At 49.2% G+C, this 13,098-nt stretch overlaps 1 long non-coding RNA gene across 1 annotated transcript in view; it reads left to right on the forward strand.

The window, feature by feature from the left end:
• LOC145545093 (uncharacterized) overlaps positions 1-12,861 on the forward strand; it is a 28,818-nt gene extending 15,957 nt beyond the window's left edge. Inside the window, exons 5-6 of the long non-coding RNA XR_014081869.1 lie at positions 7,880-7,947; positions 8,304-12,861. This is a non-coding gene — a long non-coding RNA (uncharacterized LOC145545093). The remainder of the gene's footprint in view (positions 1-7,879; positions 7,948-8,303) is intronic.
• The last annotated feature ends 237 nt before the right edge of the window (positions 12,862-13,098 follow it).

Below are 13,098 nucleotides of genomic sequence, written 5' to 3' on the forward strand. Positions count from 1 at the left end.
GAGGGCAAACACTGAGCAGAGGGTTTGACAATGCACTGCAGCCCAGGCAGACATGGGGGGAAGCCTTGGTGACTGTGGGTGCCCCAAGGAAGGGTGCTGGACCTGGGAGGGCTTCCTGGAAGAAGGGGTGTCTCAGCAGGAGATTTGGGGACACACACATGTTCACCAGGTAGCCAGGGGATGCCCAGGCCAAGTGATTAGCACCAGACCAAGGAGGAGAGAACCATCATAGCTTGTTCGGGGAACTGAAAAGTCTGTCTGTGTTATGGGGTGTGGGGAGGGATGAAGGGCAGTCGGGGTGGGGGTGTTATCCTCACAGGACCCTAGAGAGGTCAGCAAGGCAGATGGAGGGGTCCTTGATAAGAGACCAGGCTTTGGTGACTAGGAGATGGGGTGTGAGAGGGAGGAAGGGGGTGGTGGCCTGGGGAATGGGGAAGCAGGAGGAAAAGCAATTTGGGGAAGGACGATGAATTCAAAGAAGTGGAGGGTGCTGAGGACAGTCGGGGGGAGGTGTCCCCCATCAGCGGGGCATGTGGGCTGGGCACCGGGGCCTGGGAGGTGACCGCATGTGAAAGGAGGATGCTGGGCAGAGCTGGGTAAGGCCGGGCCACACACCCGCCTCCTTCCTGGCACTGCTTGAGGTCAGCCTGTGTCCAGCCGCTCTTCGTGTGCTGGGGAGGGGCCCCAGCAGCCTCCAGCCGGCATGGCTTATTTTGCCAGGCAGCAGAAACCCAAGGGGATCCCAGTGGTTCCTCTGGATGGGTGGTTGAATCTGTCTTATTCCTCCCCACCTCCTCTGTCCCATCCACAGCCCACAAAGCACCTTTATTGTGTCCCCTCGGGTACCTCAAACAGAAGGAGCCCCTGCCATTTGGTGCACACTCACATTGTTTCACGGAACCCTAATTTATGGAGCAGGTGCCATCCTGGCCCTGAGAAAACAATGATGACCCAGGCAGACAGGCCTTAAGGGGCCCTGCATTCAATGGGGAGAAGCAAGCAATCAATACATAATTAAAGACAAGTGTGGTTATGGAGGGGCTTCCCAGGTGGCGTTAGTGGTAAAGAACCCACCTGCCAGTGCAGGAGACATAAGACGCAGTTTCTATCCCTGGATCAGGAAGATCCCCCTGGAGGAGGGCATGGCAACCCACTCCAGTATTCTTGCCTGGAGAATCCCATGGACTGAGGAGCCTGGTGGGCTATAGTCCATGAGGTCACAAGAGTCAGACACGACTGAAGCAACTTAGCACACACACATGCATATGGTTATAGGAGAGGGTGGCCTAGGGGCCCATAGGGGTCACAGGGGCTTCTAGGAGGAGGCAACATTTAAACGATAGGTATGAAGGGTGGGACAGAGTTAGCCAAGGGAAAGAAAGGGGGTGGAAAAGTGTTAAAGCAAATGGGAACAGCATGCAGAAGGCTCAGAGGGGACAGAGAGCAGGACAGGTAGGAAGAAGGAAAGGATTCAGTGTGATGGAGCCTGGGGTACCAGGAGGCGGTGGTGGGTTGTGGGGTGTAGCAGTGGGAAGAGCATGGACCTATTCCTGAGGGCAATGAGGAGCCAAGGTGTGTCTTAAGCAGGCAGTGACTTGTTCAGGTTTACATGTGGGGGAGTTTGGAGACAGAGACCATAAGCGCCCAGTCTCAGCCCAGAGAGACCCAGGAACTATCATCCAAGGCCAGATTCCCCCTTCTCCCTCTTGTAGCTCTCTTGATAGGTGAGGTAGGTCCACACGCTGGCACCCCTCCGGGGACCCTGCGCTCACTCCCTCTGGGGACAGATCCCAGCGTGATTTAACAAGCCCCGGGAGAGCTCCACAGGCTTTGGGAATCCAGTCTGGCCACTGGGATACCCGAGGGCATTGAACTCAGCGCGGCCAGGTGGCTCGGGCGGCCCCACGTGGATGGTGACCCGGCAGCTGGCGCTGAAAAGCTCCGGAGCCACCTACGGGGGCGTGTGCAAGCGCTCCGGATGCCACCTGGTGAGGCTGTCGGCAGGATGCAGAAGAAATCAATCTGTTCGTGAAGACGCGCCGTCCCCCCGACCTCCCCCTCCGCGACAGCACCCCTCTCTCTCCCACTCCCACTCCCGCCCCTTCCGGGAGAGGCCGAACCTGCCCCGCAGCGCCACCGTGTGGGCGACGCGGCTCAGGACAGCAGGAGGTCCGTCCCGGCTCCAGGTGCTAAACGCGCGACCGAGGAAAGGGAACCCCATCCCAAACTTGCCAGGCTGCAAGGCTTACCAGGTCCTATTCTTACATTTAAAACATTTATCTTTTCAGAACGGCAATACATTTGTGGCCTCTTGGTGATTTGTAATTCTTTAAGTAATACGTGCTTACTGAAAAAATATGCAAACTCCATAGACTGCCTGTAAGGCAAAAATTGACAGTTTCCACCCAGTATTCGTGCCCTCCCTAGCTCACAGACACCCAGAGACACCCACAGATTGCATTTTTGGCAAATAAGCTTCTAGATATTTTTTTCTACAAAAAACAAAACTATATGTTTCTATTTGTCTCACCTATTTTCCGTTTGATTCTCTTTGTTTTTAACATACATTTGTGCAAATGAGATCACATTACATGTGCCTAAAGTTTTGCTTTAGGCAAAACTCGCTTTCTTTCATAAATTTGTTTTTGTTAACTATGGAGAAGAAACAAAAGAATATTTATCTAACTGATGTATAGTATGTGAATCAAGTTGAAACGAACCCTGTGTGCCCACCACCCAAATGAAGAATATTTTTATTACCTTTCAAGCTTATGCGTTACTTTTTTTCAGTTAAAAAATATTTTTTCTCCTTTCTCACCTTACTCTAGATTGATTTGGTATTTTTTATTGACCCATATCATCTCTTCATTAGCTCATTAGTTTTCCATTCTTTTAGTGCTTACACTGGAGATTACGACTCATATTCTTAACTTAGTAAAGCCTAATATACAGCAAATTAGAACAGTACTATTGCCACTTGTGGGAAAATCCAGGAACTTCAGGCCTAAAATCTCCATTTACCCCCTCCTGACTTACATGCTATTGTCATCTGGCACCATCTGGTATTTTAATTCTTTATATATTTCAAACTCCATAAGAGGATATTGTTATTGTTTTATACAGACAATATTTGGTGAGATTAACCGCATATTGTCTCTCTCTATTTTCCTTCATTTCTTCTTGCGTTTTCAAGTTTTCATCTGGGATCCATTTTTCTCCTGCCAGAAAACCATCCTTTACTAATTCCTTTGATGGGGTAAGCTGGTGATGAATTAGCACAGTCTTTATTTGCCCAAGTTCAGTTCAGTTCAGTCGCTCAGTCGTGTCTGATTCTTTGCGACACCATCGACTGCAGCACGCCAGGCTTCCCTGTCCATCATCAACTCCTGGAGTTTACTCAAACTCATGGCCATTGAGTCGGTGATGCCATCCAACCGTCTCATCCTCTGTCATCCCCTTCTCCTCCCGCCTTCAATCTTTCTCAGCATCAAGGTCTTTTCAAATGAGTTAGCTCTTTGCATGAAGTGGCCAAAGTATTGGAGTTTCAGCTTCAACATCAGTCCTTCCAATGAACAACCAGGACTGATCTCTTTTAGAATGGACTGGTTGGCTCTCCTTGCAGTCCAAGGGACTCTCAAGAGTCTTCTCCAACACCACAGTTCAAAAGCATCAATTCTTCGGTGCTCAGCTTTCTTCACCGTCCAACTCTCACATCCATACATGACCACTGGAAAAACCATAGCCTTGACTAGATGGACCTTTGTTGGCAAAGTAATGTCTCTGCTTTTTAATATGCTGTCTAGGTTGGTCATAACTTTCTTTGCAAGGAGAAAGTGTCTTTTAATTTCATGGCTGCAGTCACCATCTGCAGTGATTTTGGAGCCCAGAAAAATAAAGTCTGACACTGTTTCCACTGTTTCCCCATCTATTTGCCTTGAAGTGATGGGACTGGATGCCATGATCTTAGTTTTCTGAATGTTGAGCTTTAAACCAACTTTTTCACTCTCCTCTTTCGCTTTCATCAAGAGGCTCTTTAGTTCTTCACTTTCTCCCGTAAGGGTGGTGTCATCTGCATATCTGAGGTTATTGATATTTCTCCCGGCAATCTTGATTCCAGCTTGTGCTTCCTCCAGCCCCGTGTTTCTCATGATGTACTCTGCATATAAGTTAAATAAGCAGGGTGACAATATACAGCCTTGATGTACTCCTTTTCCTATTTGGAACCAGTCTGTTGTCCCATGTTCAGTTCTAACTGTTGCTTCTTGACCTGCATACAGATTTCTCAAGAGGCAAGTCAGGTGGTCTGGTATTGCCATCTCTTTCAGAATTTTCCACAGTTTATTGTGATCCACACAGTCAAAGGCTTTGTCATAGTCAATAAAGCAGAAATTTATATTTTTCTGGAACTCTTTTGCTTTTTCAATGATCCATCAGATGTTGGCAATTTGATCTCTGGCTCCTCTGCCTTTTCTAAAACCAGCTTGAACATCTGGAAGTTCACATATTGTTGAATCCTGGCTTGGAAAATTTTGAGCATTACTTTACTAGTGTGAGATGAGTGCAATTGTGCGGTAGTTTGAGCATTCTTTGGCATGGCCTTTCTTAGGGATTGAAATGAAAACTGACCTTTTCCAGTCCTGTGGCCACTGCTGAGTTTTCCAAATTTGCTGGCATATTGAGTGCAGCATTTTCACAGCATCATCTTTTAAGATTTGAAATAGCACAACTGGAATTTCATCACCTTCACTAGCTTTGTTCATAGTGATGCTTCCTAAGGCCCACTTGACTTCACATTCCAGGATGTCTGGCTCTAGGTGAGTGACCACACCATTGTGATTATCTGGGTCATGAAGATCTCTTTTGTACAGTTCTTCTGAACTTGCCCCGACTATCTTCATTTCGCCTTCATTATCGAAGGGTATTTTTTTGCCGAGTATGTAATTTCAGGTTGGAAAGAGAGGGCAAGAAAGAAGAGAAAAGTAACAGAAAGAGTGGGACAAATAGAAAACAAAGAGTAACATAGAAGACCTACAGCTGAATAGCTCGGCAATTATATTAAAGGCAAGCACATTCAATACTTGGATTGAAAGTCAAACATTACCATACTGGATAAAAACAAATAAAATTCAATCATATACTGCTGACAGGAGAAAGATGTCCAGTATAAAGATACAGAAACAAGGACAGTAAAAGCATGGAAAAAGTAATGCTATGCAAATAGTAACCACAAATAAACTGTAGCTACATTAATATCAGCAAAAGTAGAGTTCAAGGGGGGAAAATGCTAAAGATAGTTATTCACGGTAGAAAAAAATGTTCCATAGCAGACAGATCCACCAGTGCTAAATTTGCATGCTACTAGTCATGTCTCCTCAAAAGATACAAAGCAAAACTCAAAGAAATGAAAAGGAGAAAGAAACGGATTTACAACCCCTCTTTCAGGAATTGATGGCCCAAGCAGATGAAAAGTTAGTTGGAACTTCAGATATCTACAGGAGCATCACAGAATTGATGACCGAACGCTTTGGCCTTGGCACGGCAGCCAGGCAAAGGAAGTCTGAGACCATGACCTTTTGTAGACAGGACCTCCCTCCCCATCGCTGCCCCAGGTGGAAAGATTCGAACTTGGGTACAAGTCTGCTTTTCTCTGAGCTTCAGTCACCTTGAAAGAAGGCAACCAGAAGTGCCTCCCAAACTTGTTGGGGTGGGGTGGGGGACCAGCAAGGGATCGAGGTGGGGAAGAGCAGGCAGGGGCAGGAGCAGACCGGGGTGGGGGTAGGTGGGGGCCCTGGGGGTTGGGTTTTCCCAGACCAGGAGTCAGGAAAGAGAAGGGGAGTGGACCCTGGAGATTGGCAGCTGGGAGAGCTTAGGTCATGGAGTTGAAGGAGCCTTGGAAACCATCCTTGCTGTGTCTGGGGGGGGGAAGAAAGCAAAGAGCTACCATGGAAACCATCTAACAACAGCCCACTCCAGTGGGAGCTCATGGAGGTTCCCTGAACAAGGATTCTCATCTCTTTAGAACGCTGTTTCTAACCCACATCGACACCTCCAAGGGGTGGGTGTGGGTGTGTGGGTGTGTGTGTGCGTGCGTTCATGTCTTGGAGTGTTTGCTCTGTGTGTCTGGGTGTGGCCCCTCTCACCGAACAACCACTTCCCATCCATAAATATGGCACTCTCCTCCGGGCATTTGCATGTGCCCTTTCCTCTGCCTGAACACCCTTTCCCTTCCCCCACTCTCATTTTTGCCAGGCGCTCTCTTGCTCATTCGTCAAGAGCAGGTGAAGGAGTCTTCTTCCCCAGGAAGCCTGCCCTGAACATCCCCCCCACCGTCTGCTCAGGGGACCCTCTGGCCCCACAACCCCCCCACCCTGGCTTCCCTCTCCCCCTGCCCTGGTCCTGTGGGCTGTAACCTCTGGTTCTGTGTCCATGGGGTCCTCAAATGTGGGACTGGGTCTTGTGCACCTCTGGGTCCCCAGCACAGGCAGGGACCCCATCAGAGGTCCCCATCGGCCACACAGAGGCCCAGAAAATGCTTGGTGAATGAATGAAAGAATGACTGACCGACACATCAACAACCACTTCTGTGGAAGGGTCTGGAACCCTGGCAAGTCTTCCTTGCTCAAAAAAGCAAACTCATCAGAGCTGGCAAGCCTCTCAAAGATACATCCAAGAACCAGCGGCGTGGACACCGCTGACCAGGGGAGCTAGTTAGAAATGCTGCTTCCCAGGCCCCACTCCAAACCCACTGGGTCAGAATCTACTTTTTAAAAAGATACTCAGGTGATTCCCAGGCACATCACAGGGTGAGAAGCACGCTCTGTGGACCCCACCTCCCCCTTAACAGACAGAGAGAGACAGTTGGCAGAGGGGAGGGCCTTGCACGGCAGTGGTAGGGTTGGGACTTCAAGCCAGGTGGCCTCCTCCCAGGTACAAGCTCCTGCCCCCACCCCACCTTCAGCCCATCACCCCTCCACCCACCCACCTCTATCCTCTGGCACACACCACCTTTCTGGTTGGCTTGGCCTGAGATGCCCGATTCTTCCCTTTTCTCCTAGAGGTCTTTGTACTCTACCTGGTGGAAGGAGAAAAGGACGGGCTGGCCTGAGTGGCCTGGCCACTTGTCTCTGGGTGTAACCTTAAGGGTTGAGGGGATGGGAGGGGGGCACACAGAGATGGGGCAGTGTGCAGCAAGGCTAAGAGTTTGGGAGACAGAGACGCATAAGACACCTGCTATGGAGAAGGGCTCCGTGCACACTGGCTTCACCACATGCTAGAGGTGCAGTCTGGGGCCTTCTGATCATCTCCTCTGAACCTCCATTTCCTCCTTTGCAAAACAAAGAGAGTAGTATGATGCCTACCTCATGGGCTGTTGTGAGGCTGCCAAGAGATTTTGCTGGGAAAGCCCTTAGAACAGAGTCGGGGACCACGGTGACAGGCGAGTCCCTCTGAGGTAGAACTCCTGGGAACCTCTCCATCCCTCCATGCACCCTGCCCAGGACCCATTTAAGCCCTGAGCCTCAGCCCCATCACCCTCCCACCCCTGCAAGGAGGCCCTTAGAGACCAACCAGTCCCCCTCTCTTTTCCGAAAGGGAGTGGGAGGCCCACAGAAGAGGCTATAGAAATATCCACTCTCACTGGTGGGGGGACTGGTGGGGACGGGGTAGGGGTTGTCAGGTCCCGTCCCTGGCACCCGGGATCCGAAAAGCTGAATTCTGGAGGAGGAGTGACTCTGGGGGACAGGAAGCCAGGAAAAACACATGCTCTGAAGTCAGACAGATCAGGTTCAAATCTGGCTCAGCCACAGACCAGTTGGATGAACTTGAGAAGTGACCTTGCAGCTCTGGGCTTCAGCTTCCTCACCTGGAAACGTACTTCCAGGACTGTTGTGCGGTTTACAGGAGACGGTGTTAAGCACTCAGCACCCAGAAGGCCCCAGGGTCACTGTTGTAAGTGACGTGGAGAAGCTGGGAGGCCTTGGGAACCTACCCAGTCACACCACAGCAGCTGCCACCCCAGATCGCAGGGTGGTGGGGGTCTCTGATTCCTTCCTGAGCAAGGTGGTGGTATCAGGGTGAGGGAGGGTGGGTGGCAAAGACCAGAAACCAGGTTGGAGCATGGTTCTGGGCTAAGAAAGAGGGCCCTGGGCTGGGGTCTGCTTTCAACCATGGCTGTTTGTCTGATAGTCAGGTTGGCCCAGGTGAGGAGTTGCCAACCTCCCCGGATGAGTTTTTTTTTTTTTTTTTTTTTCTTTTTCCGGATGAGTTTTAACTGGGAACCATTCTGATATTTGCCTCACCTACAGGCCCATCAGAGGGAACCCACTCCCCCCACCCAGATGACCAAGGGTGAGCCCTGGCTCCGAGGACACCCTCTGCAGATCTGTAGGTAACTTTGCAGCTTGGCTTGAACAGATGAGTTGGACCAAACCACTGTCCCTCTGAGTTCTGGACCTGGCACACAAAGGGAAGTAGGAGTTAGCAGGTAAGGTGACCAACCCTTCTGGCTTGTCTGATTTTGGTACCCAAAGTCCTGCGTGCCAGGAAACAGACACAGCAGTGAGAACAAATGTTAAAGAAATGTGAGCAATGCTATGAATATTGATCATGGCTACTGCTTCTTCTTTTTACTTTTTTTAATTGGAGGAAGGAAAGGGTAGGATGAATTGAATAATTAGCATTGACATATATACGCCACTGATTCTTGAGGGTATACAATATACTAGGTTCTGTGCTAAGAATTTTTTTAAAACTTAAAAAAAAATTATTTTTAACTTGTCATCTTAACCATTTTTAAGTGTATTTCCCAGGGGCAGGAAGTATATTCATGGGGCTTCCCTGGTGGCTCAGATGGTAAAGAATCTTTCTGCAATACAGGAGACCCAGGTTCGATCCCTGAGTCAGAAAGATCCCCTGGAGAAGGGAAAGGCAACCCACTCCAGTATTCTTGCCTGGAGAACCCTATGGACAGAGGGAGCCTGGCGGGTTACAGTCCATGGGGTCACAAAGAGTCGGACACGACTGAGCGACTAACACGCGAGTACAGTCACAGGATGAGCAGCTATAACCACTATCCACGTCTAGAATTTTATTCAGCATTCCAAGCAGGCACTCTATACCCGTTCAACAGTAACCCCTCATTTCTTCTGACCTCCACCCCTGATAACCTCTATTCCGCTTTCTGTCTCTATTTGCCTATTCTAGGTCCCTCACACAAGTGAAAGCACACAATATTTGTCTTTCCGTGTCTGGTTTACTTTATAGTAAACCAGAACACTTAGCATAGTGTTTCCACGGTTCATTCATGTCATATGTCAGAATTCCATCCCTTTTTAATTTAGGCCAAATAATATTCCATTGTATGGCTATACCACATTTTGTCCATCCATTCATTTTTTTGGTAGACTTGGGTTGTTTTTGCCATTTGACTATTGTGAATGATGCTGCTATGAACATGGGTGTATAAATATCTGTCTTGCTTTCAGTTGTTTGGGGTATGTCCCTAGAGTGCAATTGCTGGGTCACATGGTGATTCTATATTTATCTTTTTGAGGGGTTCCAGCCTTTTTCCACAGCAACTTGTGCAGAGTATTCTTAGTGCCTTAGCTCAGAAAGCTCTGGCAGCACCACCCAGGAGGTTAGCCCTGTTACTGGCCCAGGTTCCTAGAAGGGGCCATTGAGATTCAGTCAGACGAAGAAAAGTGTCTGGTGTCCCTCAGCTAGTAAGCACAGAGCTAGGATTCAAATCCACGGTGAGTGATTCCGTGAGCCCATGTGGCCGGACCCTGGGTTGGCCTGGGTCTCCAGATCCCCTCCAACTGGAGGGGTCACCACACGCAGAAGAGGGAAGTAGTAGGGAGTCAGGGGGACCCACAGCCCTGCAGTGCCCGCCTCAGCCCCACCAGCTTCTTGGCTCTAGCTCCTGGACGTGGTGGTGGCTGTTGTGGTTTTGTTCCTCAGTCATGTCCGATGCCATAGACTGTAGTCCTCTAGGCTCCTCTGTCCATGGGATTCTCCAGGCGAGAATACTGGAGTAGGTTGCCGTTTCCTTCTCCAGGGGATCTTCCCGACCCAGGAGTCAAACCCAGGTCTCCTGCACTGCAGGGAGATTCTTTACCCACTGAGCTACAAGGGAAGCCTGGCCACTGATACTGGGCTTCCAGGATGAAACATATCTGTATTTGCCCAGCATTCTCATTTCTGGACATTAGACACACACACACACACACACACACACAGGCGTGTGTTCCTTAGGGAACTCCTAACATTTCAGTTTAAGTGACTGGATTGATTAGAAGTAGGTGTGAGACCCGGGCCTAGCCAATCAGTGTAATTCTTTCCTCCTGGCCACAGTGATTGGTTCAGAGATGGTCATGTGGCCCATACTGGCCCAGTGAACTTGAAGTTTTTCAGGACTATGGTTAAAGCTGATGGGAAGAGAAAAAATTTTCTGTTCCCTGGGCTGCGAGAGGGTGACTTTGAGTCAGACATGCTGTAGCCACCTTGTTCCCTCAGGGGGCACCTTCCTGAGACCAGAGTCAGCAGGGCAGGAAGCAGATGGGGACACAGGACTGAGCCTCTGGATCCAGCTGTACCTGAAGTCAGATCTGAGCCAATATCTCCTCTTTTCCTTTCCTTTTTTGACTTGAGGTTGACTTAGGGTTTTGTCATTTGCATCTCAAAGAGCACTGATCTGTTTGATCTTGTGGTCTCAGGAGATTCTCAGCTCCTTGGCCGCTCCACCTGTGTTTGTGTCATAAGCCTCCCTTTCTGTGAGCTGGTCTGAGCAGATCTCATTTGTTTCAACCCAGTTCAGCCAGGGGGAAAGAGAGTGGGGCTCAGCACAGCCTGGGAGGAGCCTGGGATCCAAGAACCTGACGCGGTGGTTATAGGGCTGGGACCCTCTGTGGAGCCAGGCACAGCATCCAGAAGGCAGGGCTACCCAGGTGGGGTCCTAGAGGATCCACTCCGGGGAGGAGACCTGGAGCCAGGGGGTTTTTCCCAAAAGGTAAAGGGCTTAGGCAATTTGATCTCTGGTTCCAAAGGTCCATCTAGTCAAAGCTATGGTCAAAGCTATGGTTTTTCCAGTAGTCATGTATGGATGTGAGAGTTGGACTAGAAAGAAAACTGAGCTCCGAAGAATGGATCCTTTTGAACTGTGGTGTTGGAGAAGACTCTTGAGAGTCCCTTGGACTGCAAGGAGATCCAACCAGTCCATCCTAAAGGAGATCAGTCCTGAGTATTCATTGGAAGAACTGATGCTGAAGCTGAATCTCCAGTACTTTGGCCACCTGATGTGAACAACTGATTCATTGGAAAAGACCCTGATGCTGCGAAAGATTGAAGGCAGGAGGAGAAGGGGATGACAGAGAATGAGATGGTTGGATGGCATCACTGACTCAGTGGATGTGAGTTTGAGCAAGCTCCGGGAGTTGGTGATGGACAGGGAAGCCTGGCATGCTGCAGTCCATGGGGTCACAAAGAGTCAGACATGACTGAGTGATTGAACTGAACTAAAAGGGATTAGGGGGGAAACTTAAATCCTCTGGAGGAGAGACCAGGAGCAAGGCAACCACAGGGAGCCCAAGCTCAAGGTACCCACAGCCCACCTGTAATCAGACCCTACTGCCCAGGAACCGACTTGCCTGACAGTCTAAACCTTTCCAGGGACCAGGGCAGGTCATCGCCCAGTCAGTAGTCTTGGCGCTGGCAGAAGAGCTGTCCTGTCTTCAGATCAGGTGTGATGCCCTGTGAAGTGGCTCACAGGGCAAAGGCCATCCCGGAGGAGATCGCTCACCTTCAATCTGTCTTCTTCCCCAGAGCCCCCTCACCCAGCCTGGGAGCAACTTCTTTCTATGGTGGTATTAAGGTTCTGCTTCTCCTGGGAGACTGGTTTGTCTTCATTCTGAGACTGGGGGTTGTGTGAGTGGCTCCAGTTTCCTTTTTGTGCCACCTGGTCGGAAACTTAGTGCCCAGGTGTGGCCTCCATATCAAGACTATAGCGATGCAGGAACCTGGGCCCTCAGCCTCAAAAGAACTCCCTGCCTCCAGTCCCAAAAGTTAAAACTCAATGAACAACCTCCTGTATAACACAGTACTTAATGCTCTACTTAATGCTCTGTGGTGACCTGAATGGGAAGGAAGTCTACAAGGAGGGGATATATGTATATGTGTGGCTGATTCTGATGCTGGGAAAGATTGAACGTGAGAGGAGAAAGGGATGACAGAGGATGAGATGGTTGGATGGCATCACAGACTCAATGGACATGAGTTTGAGTAAACTCCTGGAGATAGTGATGGACAGGGAGGCCTGGTGTGCTGCGGTCCATGGGGTCGCAGAGAGTCGGACACAACTGAGCGACTGAAATGAACTGAACTGATGGCTGATTCATCCTGCTGTACAAAGGAAACTGACATTGTAAAGCGGCTATATCCAATAAAAATTTATCTGAAAAAACTCAAACAGAAATATCCTTAATGTTTACACTTTCACAATTGTACTCCCTCCCCTTTTTTTTGAAACAATACTGTCTTTTCAAACTGTATATCTGAATCTTTTTCATGTAAATAAATTATTTTGTTTACAGTGACTCTCTTTGTTTTCAAAATGTGTATCTTGTATTATTTCCCAAATCCAAATTATGAGTCTCCCTTCCCTGTGCACTCCAACACAGTTTTTGGAAAGATGCAGTGACTTTGTGTGTGTGTGTGTGTATGTGTGTGTGTGAAATCCTGCACTGTACCCAGGTACAAAGAACCTGCAAAACTGTTCGGATGAGAAATAAGATGATTGATCACTCAACATGCCTAGAGGATGTTCTTTCATTTCTTGGTGCTTTGAGTAATAAAAGTCATCTTCAAAATTTCCCGAGTCTGGGGGTTCCCTGTGGGTCCAGTGGTTAAGAATCTGCCTTGCAATGTAGGGGAGACATTGTTTGATTCCTGGCTGGGGAGCTAAGGTCCGCACGTGCCTCAGAGCAACTAAGCCCACTCGGGGCAACTACTGAGCCTGCGTGCTCTGGAGCGTGTGTGCCACAACTAAAGAGCCCGCGTGTCTGAATGAAAGATCCCACACGACACAACGAAGATCTTGTGTGCTGC

The sequence above is a fragment of the Giraffa tippelskirchi genome, chromosome 4 (assembly GCF_054371585.1).
Source record: "Giraffa tippelskirchi isolate mGirTip1 chromosome 4, T2T-mGirTip1v1.2.pri, whole genome shotgun sequence".
Lineage (NCBI taxonomy): Eukaryota > Metazoa > Chordata > Mammalia > Artiodactyla > Giraffidae > Giraffa > Giraffa tippelskirchi.